The sequence below is a fragment of the Schistocerca serialis genome, chromosome 5 (genome assembly GCF_023864345.2).
Source record: "Schistocerca serialis cubense isolate TAMUIC-IGC-003099 chromosome 5, iqSchSeri2.2, whole genome shotgun sequence".
Taxonomy (NCBI): Eukaryota; Metazoa; Arthropoda; class Insecta; order Orthoptera; family Acrididae; genus Schistocerca; species Schistocerca serialis.
In genome coordinates, this window is record NC_064642.1 from 135,300,501 (window position 1) to 135,315,879 (window position 15,379).

The window sequence follows — 15,379 nt, forward strand, 5'->3', positions numbered from 1 at the left end:
AGTTTGTATGAATTTAGTATACCAGTGTGTGGTAATTACAGGACGGACAGGATTGCGCTACGACCGTAACTTCTTTGGGTGAAAATTGAATCGGTTGATTGTGGTTAATTTCCTCTTGGATATGTTACAACGTTCTTTGTGTGTTATTTTATGAATGCAGTGTTGTATGTAGTCTCCTAATCTTGGCTCCCTATTTGATGTGTTCCGTAAGATTACAAACTCACATTTTCACAGTCCTAAATAAGGCACCAGCTTAGTTATGACTCAAGTTTAATATGCTGAAATTTCAATGATCAATGTTAAAATAAATTTCCAAATACAAACTGATTTATTTCTTTTTATTTAAATTCTCTTTTATATATATATATATATATATATATATATATATGTATATGTATATATATATATATATCACCGGTTGTTGTATGACTATTAAAAGATTATAATTAATGTTAGTCTCGTTGGGAATTTGGTAAGCTAGACTGGATACCTGGTGAAACATTTGTGCAGTAATGCAAGGTTAACTTCCCCAGACAGATCACAGCTTTAACCCGCTTTTATTGTCTATCAGTACCGCTTTCATAGCAAATTAAAGTAACAACATCACAAATGTTAAGATGAAACTATTTTACAGAATAGAGGAGACAACAATTTTGCCATTCATGAGAAATGAATCCAGAATAACCACCACAGGCGAAATAACTGATTTGGAAGCGAAAGGTAACTTAAAGAAGGAACGAAATTCGAGCAAAATGGGTAAGAAAATGTAGTATAACCTGTATGATGAAAATATTTTACCCTTCTCAGAGACATTTGTGTGATTAATTCTTGTGATAACGTAATTTTAGATGAAATTGTCTTACTGTTTTATGTATAGACATATGAGTATGATAAATGTATAATTGCGAGTCTCTTATCAGGTGTGTCAACTGGTACAAATGTTTTTGCGTGTAAATAACCATTGTTCTTTTTACTATCTATGTTTAAGGAAAGTTTCTCCATATTTAGCATGTGACATGACATATGCCATGAGCATCAAGAAGAGGACGAATTAGAACAATGTTGTAGTGGTATAAACACTGTGTTGAAGTAGCATTGAAGTAGCTTGTTGGATTACATAGTAGTGGATTGAAGTAAAATTTTGAGTAATTCATGTTTATGTTTGTAGAATAGACAACAGGTGTGCATGTGTGTGTGTAAATAACATGTGAACACTATGCTGTCCTGACCTATACTTGCACAAGGCACAATCCTATTCATTTTAGTGAATGAATAAGTAGCGTTTGATTTATTAAAACACAAGTGAATTGTTTAAATTTGAAACATACCACATTAGTGATGTGGATTTAGATATTATATTGTCAGTTCATTTAATTTTTATTTTTATACTGTCAAGTCATTTCACTTTTTTTTTTTTATATTGTCAAGTCATTTAACTTTTCTTTTTATATTGTCGATTCATGTAACTTTTTTATTTAAAATGCAGTTGAGAACGTGAAAGCGAACCGGCTAAACTCTTACGAGACAGCAGGAGCAGCGAGGAGGAGGATTAGTTGTAAACAGGCAGGTTTCCCAGCAGGACACACTGTCAGCCGGGCCACTTCTGGAGCGCGCTCGACAACAAAAGAAGGGTGCGGGGCAAACACTTTCCCTTGCACCCAGAGGTAATGGCCGACCGCACCAGTGCGACCCTTCGTGGAGACGATGACCTGAGATGGCTGAGCAGTCCACCGCGCGGAAATCCATCTGTTGCCAACGCACCACACGCATGCAACCGTGACGAGACGGCTGCGGTGAAACGACAGAAGACAGGAGATAAAGGGGCGTGGAGCCTTTTGACAGGTACTGTCCAGAGAAACTTGCAGACGTCAACGACGACTATCAACATTTCTTGGCGGAAGCCCATTGTCAAGTGACAGTAAATCATGTTTCGATGTTCTCTGGTCGCTAAGGGTGACACAAAGAGGAGCCAATAAGTGTCATCCTTGCTCAGGAATATCAACCAGGCGAGTCAAACGAGGATACCGCACGAATTTGACAACATAAACATGGAACCAAATCGAGATGTACGTGACACTGGCCACTAAACTTCATGAGAGGGGAGAGACGGCGGGATTGCACGTAACAGATGGACAAAAATCCCTACTGACAGATGCGGCGACAAGCTGCCCCCCTCCCCCTTTATAATGTGCCTCAGAACAGTGGAACTACTGTGTGTGCAAGTGAACAGTGATTATACGGTTCTTAGTCCAATGCATATACGGGTGTTTCTTTCAGAGAAACTTTGGCTCATGTATTTTGCAGGGGTTCGATTTATTGGGTTTTTTTTTATTAGACTGACTCTTGTATTTTGCAGGTGTTCTATTTATTGTTTTTTTAGACTTTGACTCTTTTATTTTGCAGGTGGTTTATTTATTGGTGTTTATTTTAAGACGTTGACTATTTTACTTTCAGAACTGTTTTATTTACCAATGTTTGTTTTTGTGTGATGTATTATATTTGTGATATTTTGTTTCGTAAATTCATTCCTATGGCATTGCTTCGTTTATCAGTCAGATAGCTATTCATTCTCATTGGACTATGATCGATTAGCCTTTGCATGGGGCATATTTATAGTGAGGATCCCCTTAAGGGTAACAATCACATAATTAATTGTAGTTTCAGTATAACGACACAGTGATCATTATTTGCTAACTAACTGAAATATAGTAGAGTGATTAAATTAGTGCCACAAAGTTATTTTAATTCTACAAATTATTTGTTTTATAAAATATAGAATTTTTTTGCGATAACCACTTTGTAAAAGATGTTTTGTCTCTTATTATAATTTTTTCGCTTTTGCGGATTGTGCATTGTAATGTTCTGCTTTATAATACTGATGTTATTTTCATGTTTTTTTTTAATTGCTGTGGCACCTTTGCTATTTTCATAAATTTTACTTGTTAATAAACAGTCATATATTTTCCTGTGATCACTTGGCTCTTGCTATGAGCAAATACTGGTGAACTCAATATGGGTAACATCCAGAAATTGTTTTCATATTAATGACACAGGGACAATTGTTTTTACTTGCTTACCGAATTAGATCTACACTATCTTTTAAATAGGTGTCACAGATTGTTTTTTTTTTTTCCTCTCTATGAAATTGGTAGATTCAAAAGATGTGTTGAAATTATTGTGTTTTAGCAAATAGCTGGTGACCTTTTGTCTTTCCTTCACATTTCGGTTTAAGTTGGGTGTCCTAGCATGGCCAGAAAATTCCCTGCATAGTCTGTTCCCGTAGGGTTGGGGTTATGAAAGATCTCTGTTGGAATCCTTTCATGTTAATTTTTTAAAACTGTTGACATTTACGACATACATTCCACTTCTAAATTTACTGTGGTGTTTCTGACTATCTGGGAGGAGACTGAGCAGTGGAACATGTCACTTTTAAACATAATCAAGAACGATCTGTCACACTACTACACTTTAAAACACAGTTTATATGTAATTCATGTCGCACAGTCTCATACGGAACCTACATCCGCTTTCTTTTATACAGGGTGAGTCACCTAAAGTTACCGCTGGATATATTTCGTAAACCACATCAAATACTGACGAACCGATTCCACAGACCGAACGTGAGGAGAGGGGCTAGTGTAATTGTTTAATACAAACCATACAAAAATGCACGGAAGTATGTTTTTTAACACAAACCTACGTTTTTTTAAAATGGAAGCACATTAGTTTTGTTAGCACATCTGAACATATAAACAAATACGTAATCAGTGCAGTTTGTTGCATTGTAAAATGTTAATTACATCCAGAAATATTGTAACCTAAAGCTGACGCTTGAAACCTCCGACGTTCAGTTGCGTGTTGTAACAAACACGGGCCACGGTCGGCAAGCAGCATCTGCAGGGACATGTTTACGATGACGACCGTGTTTACGAGTGTGGCTGTAGTGCACTGTTGTGGTTTGGTCTAGCTGTCGCAGTGTCCGCATGTAGCGCTTGCTGCTATTGTTATTCTGCATTCGTCCCCGCACGCAGACCAACTGTGGTACACCGTGTTACCAGACGTCTGTGATAGTGTAGTGTTGTAAGAACAGTGACCATGGTGTATTCGAACTCTGAAAAGGCGGAGATGATACTCATCTATGACGAGTGTCGACGAAATGCAGCTGAAGCCTGCAGGGTGTATGCAGAACGGTACCCGGACAGAGAGCATCCAATGTGCCGCACATTGCAAAACATCTACCGTCAACTGTATGCAACAGGTATGGTCGTAGCACGCAAACAGGCCCATCACAGGAGAAGCGGGTGCAGTTGGTGTGTTAGCTGCTGTTGCCATGAACCCACACATTCGTACACGGGACATTGCAGAGCCGGTGGTTTGAGTCAAAGTAATGTCATGCGCATACTGCATCGTCACCGCTTTCACCCGTTTCATGTGTCGCTACATCAGCAATTACATGGTGATGACTTTAATCATCGAGTGCAATTCTGTCAATGGGCATTAACAGAGAATGTGTTGCAGTTCTACCGGTTTACCGATGAAGCGGGTTTAACAAACCATGGGGCAGTGAATCTACGGAACATGTATTACTGGTCCGTGGACAATCCTCGCTGGCTCAGACAGGTAGAGCGACAGCGACCGTGGACTGTAAATGTATGGTGCGGAATCATTGGCGACCACCTCATTGGTCCACACTTCATTGCAGGGGCCCAAACAGCTGCAACATACATCGCGTTTCTACAGAATGATCTGCCAACGTTGCTCGAAAATGTCCCACTAGAAACGCGTCGACGTATGTGGTATCAGCATGATGGTGCACCTGCACATTCCGCAATTAACACTAGGCTGACCCTTGACAGGATGTTCGACGGGCGTTTCATAGGACGTGGAGGACGCATAAATTGGCCAGCCCGTTCTCCTGATCTTACACCTCTGGACTTCTTTCTGTGGGGTACGTTAAAGGAGAATGTGTACTGTGATGTGCCTACAACCCCAGAGGATATGAAACAACGTATTGTGGCAGCCTGCGGCGACATTACACCAGATGTACTGCGGCGTGTACGACATTCATTACGCCAGAGATTGCAATTGTGTGCAGCAAATGATGGCCACCACATTGAACATCTATTGGCCTGACATGTCGGAACACACTCTATTCCACTCCGTGATTGAAAACGGAAACCACGTGTGTGCGTGTACCTCACCCCTTTTGGTAATGTGCGTCAGTGAAAAAGACCAATAAAAAGGTGTTAGCATGTGGACGTAATATGCTGTTCCAGTCTCTTCTGTACCTAAGGTCCATCACCATTCCCTTTGGATCCCTACGTAATTCGGTGCTCTCCGATACACACGATCGAACAGCGGAGGAGTGGTACTCAAGCGTCAACTTTAGGTTACAATATCTCCGGATGTAATTAACATTTTACAATGCAACAAATGGCACTGATTACGTATTTGTTTATATGTTCAGATGTGCTAACAAAACTAACGGGGTTCCATTTAAAAAAACGTAGGTTTGTGTTAAAAAACATACTTCCGTGCATTTTTTATGTTTTGTATTAACCAATTACACTAGCCCCTCTCCTCACGTTCGGTCTGTGGAATCGATTCGTCAGTATTTGATGTGGTTTACGAAATATATCCAGCGGTAATGTTAGGTGACTCACCTTGTATACTGTATATGATAAGATACTGTCATCCCTCTCCCCTTCTGTGTGAAAGGATGAATGAGCAAATGTATTTCTAGTTACATGCTTGATGGTAGCAGACAAGCCTGTCTGCTAGAGAACAGTAGGACCAACGTTGGAACAGGTAGCTACGCTTTCTAAAAGCAAAGAGGTTTCTATTCTTAGTATGGTCCTGTCCGTCACTTGTCATGTTGGTATAGGAAGCTGCCTCTCTGGTCACTTCCATTTTGTATCTGGAAGCACCCTTGGTAGCGGCCCACGGAAGTCTGTCCGCGGCGAGCGTCTGAAGTGGTAAGATCTCCGGCTAAGCACGTCTCTGCTAAGTTCGTAGGACAATGGATTTCTTAAGTTCAGCCTAACCGAAAATTTAATCACCTTTATTTCAGGTTTAGATCTAAAATATCTAATATCTTAAATTGCAACGCAGTGTAATTAGAGTGTGAAGTTCAGAATATCTTCCAGTAGTTGCTTTGTCACTACTTTGTGAGTAAAGTGGAACCACGTGTTGATCAGTAACTCTAACTGAGATCATCAATCTTAAAGTGAATGTGTGTGAGATTATAACGTCTCGTCTTGACAACATTTTTCAATATAGCAGCTTTTCTTTATGTTCAACCCACGTGGGGTGTACCTTGTGAGACCAGTATCACGTGCTTACACAATTGTTTGACCATCAGGTTAATAGTAAGACGATAGTAACCAGTTCGAGGTTTTTCTTTTGTAAATTACGTTTCGATGTAATTTGTTTTAATTATCAAAATTATTGTGTAAACCAAGTTGACCACGTGAAGCATGTGGTGTAATCATCAAAGTAGCCCTCAGCTATTCTTTTCGGGGAGATTTCACAGAGAGTTAGAATGAATTTAGTATACCAGTGTGTGGTAATTTCATGACGGACAGGATTGTGCTACGACCATAACTTCTTTGGCTGAAAATTGAATCGGTTGGCTGTGGTTAATTTCCTCTTGCATATGTTTCAACGTTCTTCGTGTGTTATTTTATGAATGCAGTGTTCTATGCAGTCTCACAATCTTGGCTCCATATTTGATGTGTTCCGTAAGATTACAAACTCACATTTTCACAATCCTAAATAAGGCACCAGTTCAGTTATGAATCAAGTTTACTATGCTGAAATTTTAACGGAACAATGGTCAATGTTGAAATAAATGTCCAAATATAAACTGATTTATTTCTCTTTATTTAAATTCTCTTTATATATCACCGGTTGTCATAAGATGACTATTAAAAGATTATAATTAATGTTAGTCTGGTTGGGAATTTGGTAATCTAGACTGGATACCTGGTGAAACAGTTGCTCAATAATGCAAGGTTAACTTCCCCAGATAGCTCACAGCTTTTAACCCACTTTTATTGTCTTGAATATCAGCACCACTTTCAGAACAAATTAATGCATCAACATTACAACAGTAATTAACTGTGACCTCCTCCCCGTCTCCCTCCCCCCAGGACCGAATTCGCTTCGTCCTTGCTGAAAGAACAAAGTGACTGGAAAATGGTGCAAGTCATTCCTATTTTAAAAAAGGGTCGCCGAACAGATGCACACAACTAAATCGCAGCTGTCACTCCATCGATGAATTTTGAAACGCGTATTATGCTCGCATAGTATGATCTATCAGGACACTTAAAACCATATCTAAAGGAATCAATACACATTTTGTGAAAACCAGCTCGCTCCGTTCGTCTGTTAGGCCAGAAAACAGTAGATTCAAGCGTGCGGATTGATGCCATATTCCTTGACATTCGGAAGGTGTTCGTTACAGTTCTGCACTGTCACCTTACGAACAAAATACGATCGTGCGAGATATCAGACAATCTTTGTGATTGGATTGAAGAGTTCCTAGCAAATATAACCCAAAGTGTCCTTATTAGTGGAGAAAAATTTTCAGGTGTAAAGTAGATTTGGGCATACCACAAGGGAGTTAACAGGACCATTTCTCTTCACAACGGATATAAATGACATAGACAATAATGTCGGAACGTCTACTATGGTGTTCGCAGATGGCGCTGTTGTATATAGGGAAGTCTCAAGGCTGGAAAATTGTATCAAAACGTAGGAAGACTGCAGAAAACCGGCAGCTGGCACAGGAGCTAGCAGTTGACTCTCCACATAAGCAAATGTAAAGTTTTGGCCATAAATAAGTGGAAATATCTGTTATTATTTGATTAAAAGATTGTTGAAAAGCCACGGGAAGCAGTCACAATCGTTAAACATCGAGTTAAAGTTGAATAAGTACATAAAACTAGCCGTAGGAAAGTTAGTTGTCAGAATGAGATTCTTTGGAGGAACCTGTCGTTCCTGTGGGTCCGTCCCGTTCGCTATTGTTGACGCCAGATCTGATTTCCGTTATACCGTGGGCGGTGGCTTATGTCCAATCTGGAGATGACATGTCAATCTCTCCATAACACAGGCCAACGAAATTTTTTTAAAATACTTTTTTTGCTTTGATAGCTGATCTTTATAGATTTTTATGAGCTGAATCCAAATATAACCTTAGTTTTTTGTATCACCCATAGTTTTAGAGCAATATACTTTTTACTATATAGTATAAAAATCCTATGCTATACAGTAAATGGGAAAATTAATGAAAAACTTTGTTAGACGATAAGCATAGTTCGTATTTACAGTAAGCTACATAAAACAATGACATGTGTTAATAGAGGTTTCACTTGTCGGCTGGATTTGGTTTGTATTTTCTTTCTCTTTTTTCTTTGAAGCTTCCTGTGCAGCTTTTTCTACGATGAGTCGCTTGCTGAACTTCTCGGTGAAGTGACCAACAGTAGTGCCCCATCATGTTGGTGTTCCAGCGGCCTTGGTAGCGTTCTTCTATCACTAGTGTTGGATGAATCAATAAACAGCCTCCAGTCTTCCTTTTTGTATTCAATACCAAATTCATTCATCAGACCTGGAATGTCTGAGGAGTATACTAAACCACCTTCTTGTTGAAAAAATTTGGAAAATTCTGCTCTCTTTTATTATATATGTATGTGCTGGTTCCAACTGCCAATAAGTTCTTTTCTTTTAATCTAGAGCCAAGCAATGCAGCATTTTCTTTCGTTAAGCCCAGATCCCTAACCAAATCGTTAAGCTCGGTCTGAGTAAACAATTTGGGCTCTAGACTTTGTGTATTACAATGGAATTCATCTTCATCTGGTTCATCTAAATCAGATTGTACATCAAAAATATTTCTGTTGGAATCGAATTTAAATCATCTGGTGGTTCAGGAACTGGCAAATCTACACCATGCCCTACTGGTCGGATGGCGGACAGAAGGTTAGGGTAGCCTATTACCGCCTTGTTTTTCGAATTATGTCCAGCAATATCAACACTGCAAAAGTAGCAATCATCAAAATGATTTCTTGGCTCCCTCCATATCATAGGGACAGCAAATCCAAAGGCTTTTTGCTCCTTTTTGGACTATTTTCTAAGATCTTCAACACACACATAACGTACATTATGCAGCGCCCATGATTTATCTGATCACCAGGTTTAGATCCAAAGTATGATAGATAAACCTTTTTCACAAAGTCTGTTGTGTTTCTTTGGGTTTTTAAATCACAAATTCACCGCAAATATAACAAAAACTGTCAGCAGAGTTTTTACAACCACGATTAGACATTGTACTGAGCACATGTACAGGAAACGGGAAAGTGAGGTTAGGTTGACAGTAAACAAAACATCATCTGTTAACACAAAACTTCAACGGCCAGCTGTCCAATGGAGCCAGCTGGTGTGGCCGTGCGGTTCTAAGCGCTTCAGTTTGGAACCGCGTGACCGCTATGGTCGAATCCTGCCTCGGGCATGGATGTGTGTGATGTCCTTAGGTTAGTTAGGTTTAAGTAGTTCGAAGTTCTAGGGTACTGATGACCTCAGAAGTTAAGTCCCATAGTGCTCAGAGCCATTTGAACCATTTTTGTCCGATGGAACGTGATTCATCTGAAAACGCCATCTGTCACCACTCGCTGGACGTTCAATTGCAGTACTGGAGTGCAAATTCTGGCCTTCGTCGACGACGAACAGCAGTTAACGTGGGAGTGTGAAGCTGCGCGGCAAAGTTCAATGAACGGTCGTTGAGGAGGCACTGTCGGTAGCCCCTTTGTTCTTCTAGGCGGTCAGTTGCTCAACCGTTGCTCGTCTGTGCGCCCTTACACATCTCCGCAGCCGCCTTTCACCCCTGTCATCCATCGCTCTTGGTGAACATACCTGCCGGATTTGAATAGCGCCATTTTGCAGCTTACGGTGTATTTTAACCATTTACTGTGTGCTTTAACCACGTCGTCACGCCGACAGTTTACAAACTTAGCCATTTCGGAAATATTTCCACCCTTGCCATGAAAGCCAATGACAGTGCCCTCTTGGACGTCAAATAAATCGCTCCGTTTCCGCATTAGGACAACGACCGCACCATTCGCCGTTTCCCCCTTCTCCTCCCACCCGTCCGAGTCGCTTTATATACTCTTCGCTGCTCGCGCCAGCACCTGCCGTCTGTGAGTGTTTATTGCACGTTCACGTCGAACATACACCTATCTCCATCTACATGATTACTCTGATATTCGCAATAAAGTACCTGGCAAAGGGTTCAATGAATCACCTTCAAGCTGTCTCTCTACTGTTCCACTCTCGAACGGCGCGCGGGAAAAACGAGCACTCAAATTTTTCTGTGTGAGCCGTGGTTTCTCTTACTTTATCGTGATGATCATTTCTCCCTATGTAGGTGGGTGCCAACAGAAGTTTTTTGCAATCAGAGATGAAAACTGGTGATTTAAATTTCATGAGAAGATCCCACCGCAACGAAAAACGCCTTTGCTTTAACTTCTTCCAGTGAAATTTCGTGTTGTCGTAACAATGGAATCAGCCTCAACTAATAATTAATTAGAGTTAAATTACAATGTCTGATGTGTGGAACTATTCCTAGTCGTGCACTGACGTGGAACCTGACAAGGTCGCTTAATACCATGGCAGCTCTGTCCATTGACAGCGCTACCAGCGCGTCCAATAAAGGTCACCGCACACCTGCTATCCAGATGTGGCTGCGGAAGCGAGGAGAAAGCGTTGCGCCAGGAAACTGGTCCCGTATGCGGGTCACGGTCGCCGCATCGCGAAAAGTGTGGGATGGGAGGCAGCTGGTGAGAGCGCGCGCATGCGCAGTGCACGCCGAGCCCTCGATCAATGCTGCAGCTCGCTGTAACTGCTGCCACAGCCAAATAAGGGCCGGCCAATTGGTGTTTCTCTCTGCAGCCGCACTTGCCTAGAGACAAATAAGATAAGAAAGCGAATCTTATTCCGGCTAACAAAATTATAAGGTCTACAACTTTGCTTCCGCCGTTTTGCAATATACGGCAGTAGCGACAAGTGGGGTTCAGGTGGTTGGTCATAGATGTAATACAATAAGCTTAGGCATCTGAAAACATAATGCCATAAAAATACTAGTCGATTTGTGATTGCATCATAAGGTTATTCTCGATTAAGTATGTCAACTTACGTACCCATTTCTCGCCATTTGCGGGAAGTTTTAATTTTCTGCTTTAACTTGAAGAAATCTGCGGCTGTGGCTCTTAAAATGCTGGGTAAGGCCAATGGTGAGGGAACCTGCAGAGAATGTTTTCAACGCCTTAGGAACGGTGATTTTGATGTCGAAGACCGGCATGCATGGGGAAGGCAGAACGTTTTCGTAGCTACTGAAACAGACGAGCTGTGCGGGATTAGCCGAGCGGTCGCCGGCACGGTAGCTCAGCGTGTTCGGTCAGAGGGTTTAGATACCCTCTGCAATTAAAAAAAAAAAACTGAGTGAACGGATCAACGAACAACCTGAACGGGTGTCATCCGACGTCCGCTACGAACAAAGACAACAAACAATATAGAACAAAAAACGAGATTTAAATAAAAAAAAAGAAAGAAAGCAGTCTAAAGGCGCTGCAGTCATGGACTGTGCGGCTGATACCGGCGGAGATTCGAGTCCTCCCTCGGGCCTGGGTGTGTGTGTTTGTCCTTAGGATAATTTAGGTTACGTAGTGTGTAAGCTTAGGGACTGATGATCTTAGCAGTTAAGTCCCATAAGATTTCACACACATTTGACCATTTTTTATTTTATTTATATATTTATTTATTTATTTATTTGAAACAGACGAAGACAGTCACAGGACATCATTAGCGAAAGCAATTGATGCGTTCGAGCCCAGCACTGAAACACAAACGGCCACAATACAGCGATAGACACGTAACGCTAATTTTGCAGCAGACCAGTGCTCGACTTCATGTCGCAAAACCCGTCAAAATATACATGGAAACGTTGGAATGAGAACTCCTATCCCTCTCGCAGTATTCTCCGTACGTTGCTCTCTCTGACTACCACCTTTTTCGATCAGTGGCATACAGTCTGGCTGACCAGCAAATCCGATCGTATGAACAAGTGCAAAATTGAATTGATTCATGGATCCCCAAAAACGGCGCCCAGTTCTTCCGCAGCGGCATTCGTATGCTATCCGAAAGATGGGAGAATGTAGTGGCCAGCGATGGGTAACACTATGACTCATAATTTTTTTTGTAAGGTTTTCACAATAAAGCCACGAACTTAGAGAAAAAACGGCGGAAGCAAAGTTCTAGACCTAGTAGAACAAAGAAAAAGAAAGGGGACCAGCTTATAAAGTTCGTTGCATTCTCAGTCGAAATCTTTCCTATTCTCGTGACTCCGCACATTCACCTTACCATCATCTTCATCGGTAGCAGGGGAAGTCTAACGGCTAAAAAACAAAGAAAGTCTGGAGTGAAGGCTCAAGAGGTATGGACATGCGAAGAGATATCAGACTCACACTGCAAGAAAGAGACGGTAGAATAAGACTACGAAGAAAGATGAAGACCTTGGATTAGTACGGAGGCATGACATAAACGACAAGTTTAAATCGAAGAAAGTTCCCAAAGGCGTCGATTCTGCATAAAATATCAAAGGATATAGCAGCACAAAGAGAAGAAGAATTCTTATCAATAGAACAACATCGCTTCCAAGTTTTCATATAGATTGTTGATGTGAAAATGCTTTTAACATTATTCCAGTTTAGTTCTCGCCGAAGTTCATGGTGTGACAAAACAGTATCACTTTCCGATCCATAACCGCCAAACCGTCTGAAACTAGCCAAGGCGTAGCAGTTAATTAGCAAATACTTATGGTCGTTTCTCGGCGAACTCTGAGCTGCAGTAGCTATAAAAGAATTTTGCGAGAATCCACTGCATCGAAATTTGTTGGAACTTGCTAGAGTTCTTGACTGTGTAGCTAATGAGCTGAGTGCCAAGAGAAATTTCAAGAAGTTCGGAATGACTCGTTGTTTTTTTTCAGAATTACATATTTATTGCGTAAAACTGTGCTCACAAAATTCTGTCGGAAAACTGCGGCACCGATGGCTGATTCGCCCTGCTTAGACCTATATATATTTCTGCTTACGTCATCCATGATTAGAAACAGAAAATTTATAAATTAGAGTCAAAATCTTGATCGTTTATAGCGACTAACCACGTCCAGTTACGTTTTAATTTGTTCCTCTTACATTGCAACGTGAATTTTTACACAGCTTTTAGCTTTTAGTATTGAAATTCATAAAATGTGTTCCATAACAATGCTTTTTATTAAGCTGCTTATATCATGAAGATTATTGGTTGAAAAATGCTCCTAACATTTGCATGAGTTTTTTTCATAAATACTAACGAAAAACTAGTTTCACTTCTTCTAAAAGGTATTCTGGAATTACAAAATGATAACTGTTTATCTTTTATGTTCAAATGTCGTTTAATAACAGTACAACCGGCGCAGTATATGCTTGTTCAAGTCGAAACGAAATTAATGACAGAATATGAATCAGGTTAATAAACTGAGTTTGAGGTCACCGCTTCATGTCATTCTTACCCCAACGATAATATGTTGGCGTATTTCACGTCGTCCACCTCTCGCGAAAACTGATATTGGTTGGAATAGGCTCTAAGGCGCAGCATCTCGCTCAATATATACAGTATACTCTGGCTTTAAAACTACAGCACCATGGAGGTGGCAGCGAGAAACATCGAATTGGTATGCAGCGAAACCATACAAAGCAGGTAAGAATGATGTCACCTTCATTCTGTGTACTTCACCAGTGTTTCAAAATTTCTCAAATTGCTTTTCTTTAGGATAAATGAAGATTCTTACAGTCTAATATATCACTCTCTAGCATTCTGTTTGTTGTAGTAGATGGACGCATCTGCGTGTTCTTGCGCTAGGTGGCATTGTTGTTGTTAAGGAGCACATATCATCCTCCAGAGAGACAAAGCGATTATGTAAGGGCTTTATTTATTAATACCAAATATTATGGATCACCCCCTCAATGAAATTCGGTATTCCTAAAGTTTTAGGACTAAAAAAGAGTAGAGCCTGACTGGAAATTTCCTGCCAAGAAGAAACCGACGACAAACTTTAATTAATTTCCGCAGATGCCTAATTGTCTTCGTGCAGAATAGGAATACAGAGCACCCAACAACGAGGAACGCGAAACTTCGGTCACTGTGCTCCAGGATGTAGCGACTTCACTGTAGTCTTCGGATCTGAGTCAGAGAACAATATAACTGTGAGGAAAGTATAAAACAAATACTAATTGCGATGTAAAATTAATGCACTGATTCTTCTCTTTCATTAACTTCTACGCCGAATGAGATCTTGTAGTCTGCCAACCACATGACAAAAGAAAAATGTGTGGGGGAAGTTTGTGTAGATTTGGACTTCACGAAAACTAAAGACATCAAAACACAAGTTAAAATTTTAATATCAATAAGCAGTGCGTGTCGAAGTGCTGTTTTCAGTAGAATTCTGTACAAAAACGTATATGAACATAAGCACTGAGTGTAATGGCCGGCTGGACGTAGAGGTCGAGCGGTTGTAGGCGCTACAGTCTGGAACCGCGTTCTAGGGGACTGATGACCTCAGATGTTAAGTCCCATAATGCTCAGAGCCATCTGAACCATTTTAGACCATACACATTTAGCTTTCTTCAAACAGGCTTCTGTGGTCACTGCAACAATGTTCTTTTTCTTACAAATTTTTATGCACAGTTCGTAAACAATTCTCATGTTTTAAATTACTACTATTGAAAAGTACTAAATTACAATTACGCTGATAAGCAAAAACATTATGACCACTGCCCAGCGCGATGCTGGATGCCGCCTGGTGGCGTTCTGGCACGTGACGCGACAACAAAAGTATGTTACGGAACAGACAGGGACGTGGGATTAGCGAAGATATGGGCTGCAAAAGGGGAAATCCAATGAGATAAGCGAATTTGACAAAGAGCAGAGTATTATTACGCGCAGCCTCTGAACGAGTATCTCGAAGAAGGCGAAGCTCGAATCTTCACGTGCTACTGTCGTGAGCAACTATAGAAAGAGGTAGAAGGCCAGTGAAACTACCTCTAGATGCTAAATGGTTGGACGTCCACGAATCTTCACAGAACGTGGGGTTCAGCGACTTGTCTGCTCTGTAAAGTAGGACAGATCGTGATTTGTGGCCTCTCTGCCGAAAGAGCACAATGCTGGTGCACGAACAAGTGTTTTGGAGCACACCGATGATTGCACATTGTTGAACATTGAGCTCCGCAGCAGACCGCCCCTACGTGTTCACATGTTGACCCAGCTACATCGTCAGTTACAATAGCAGTGGGCA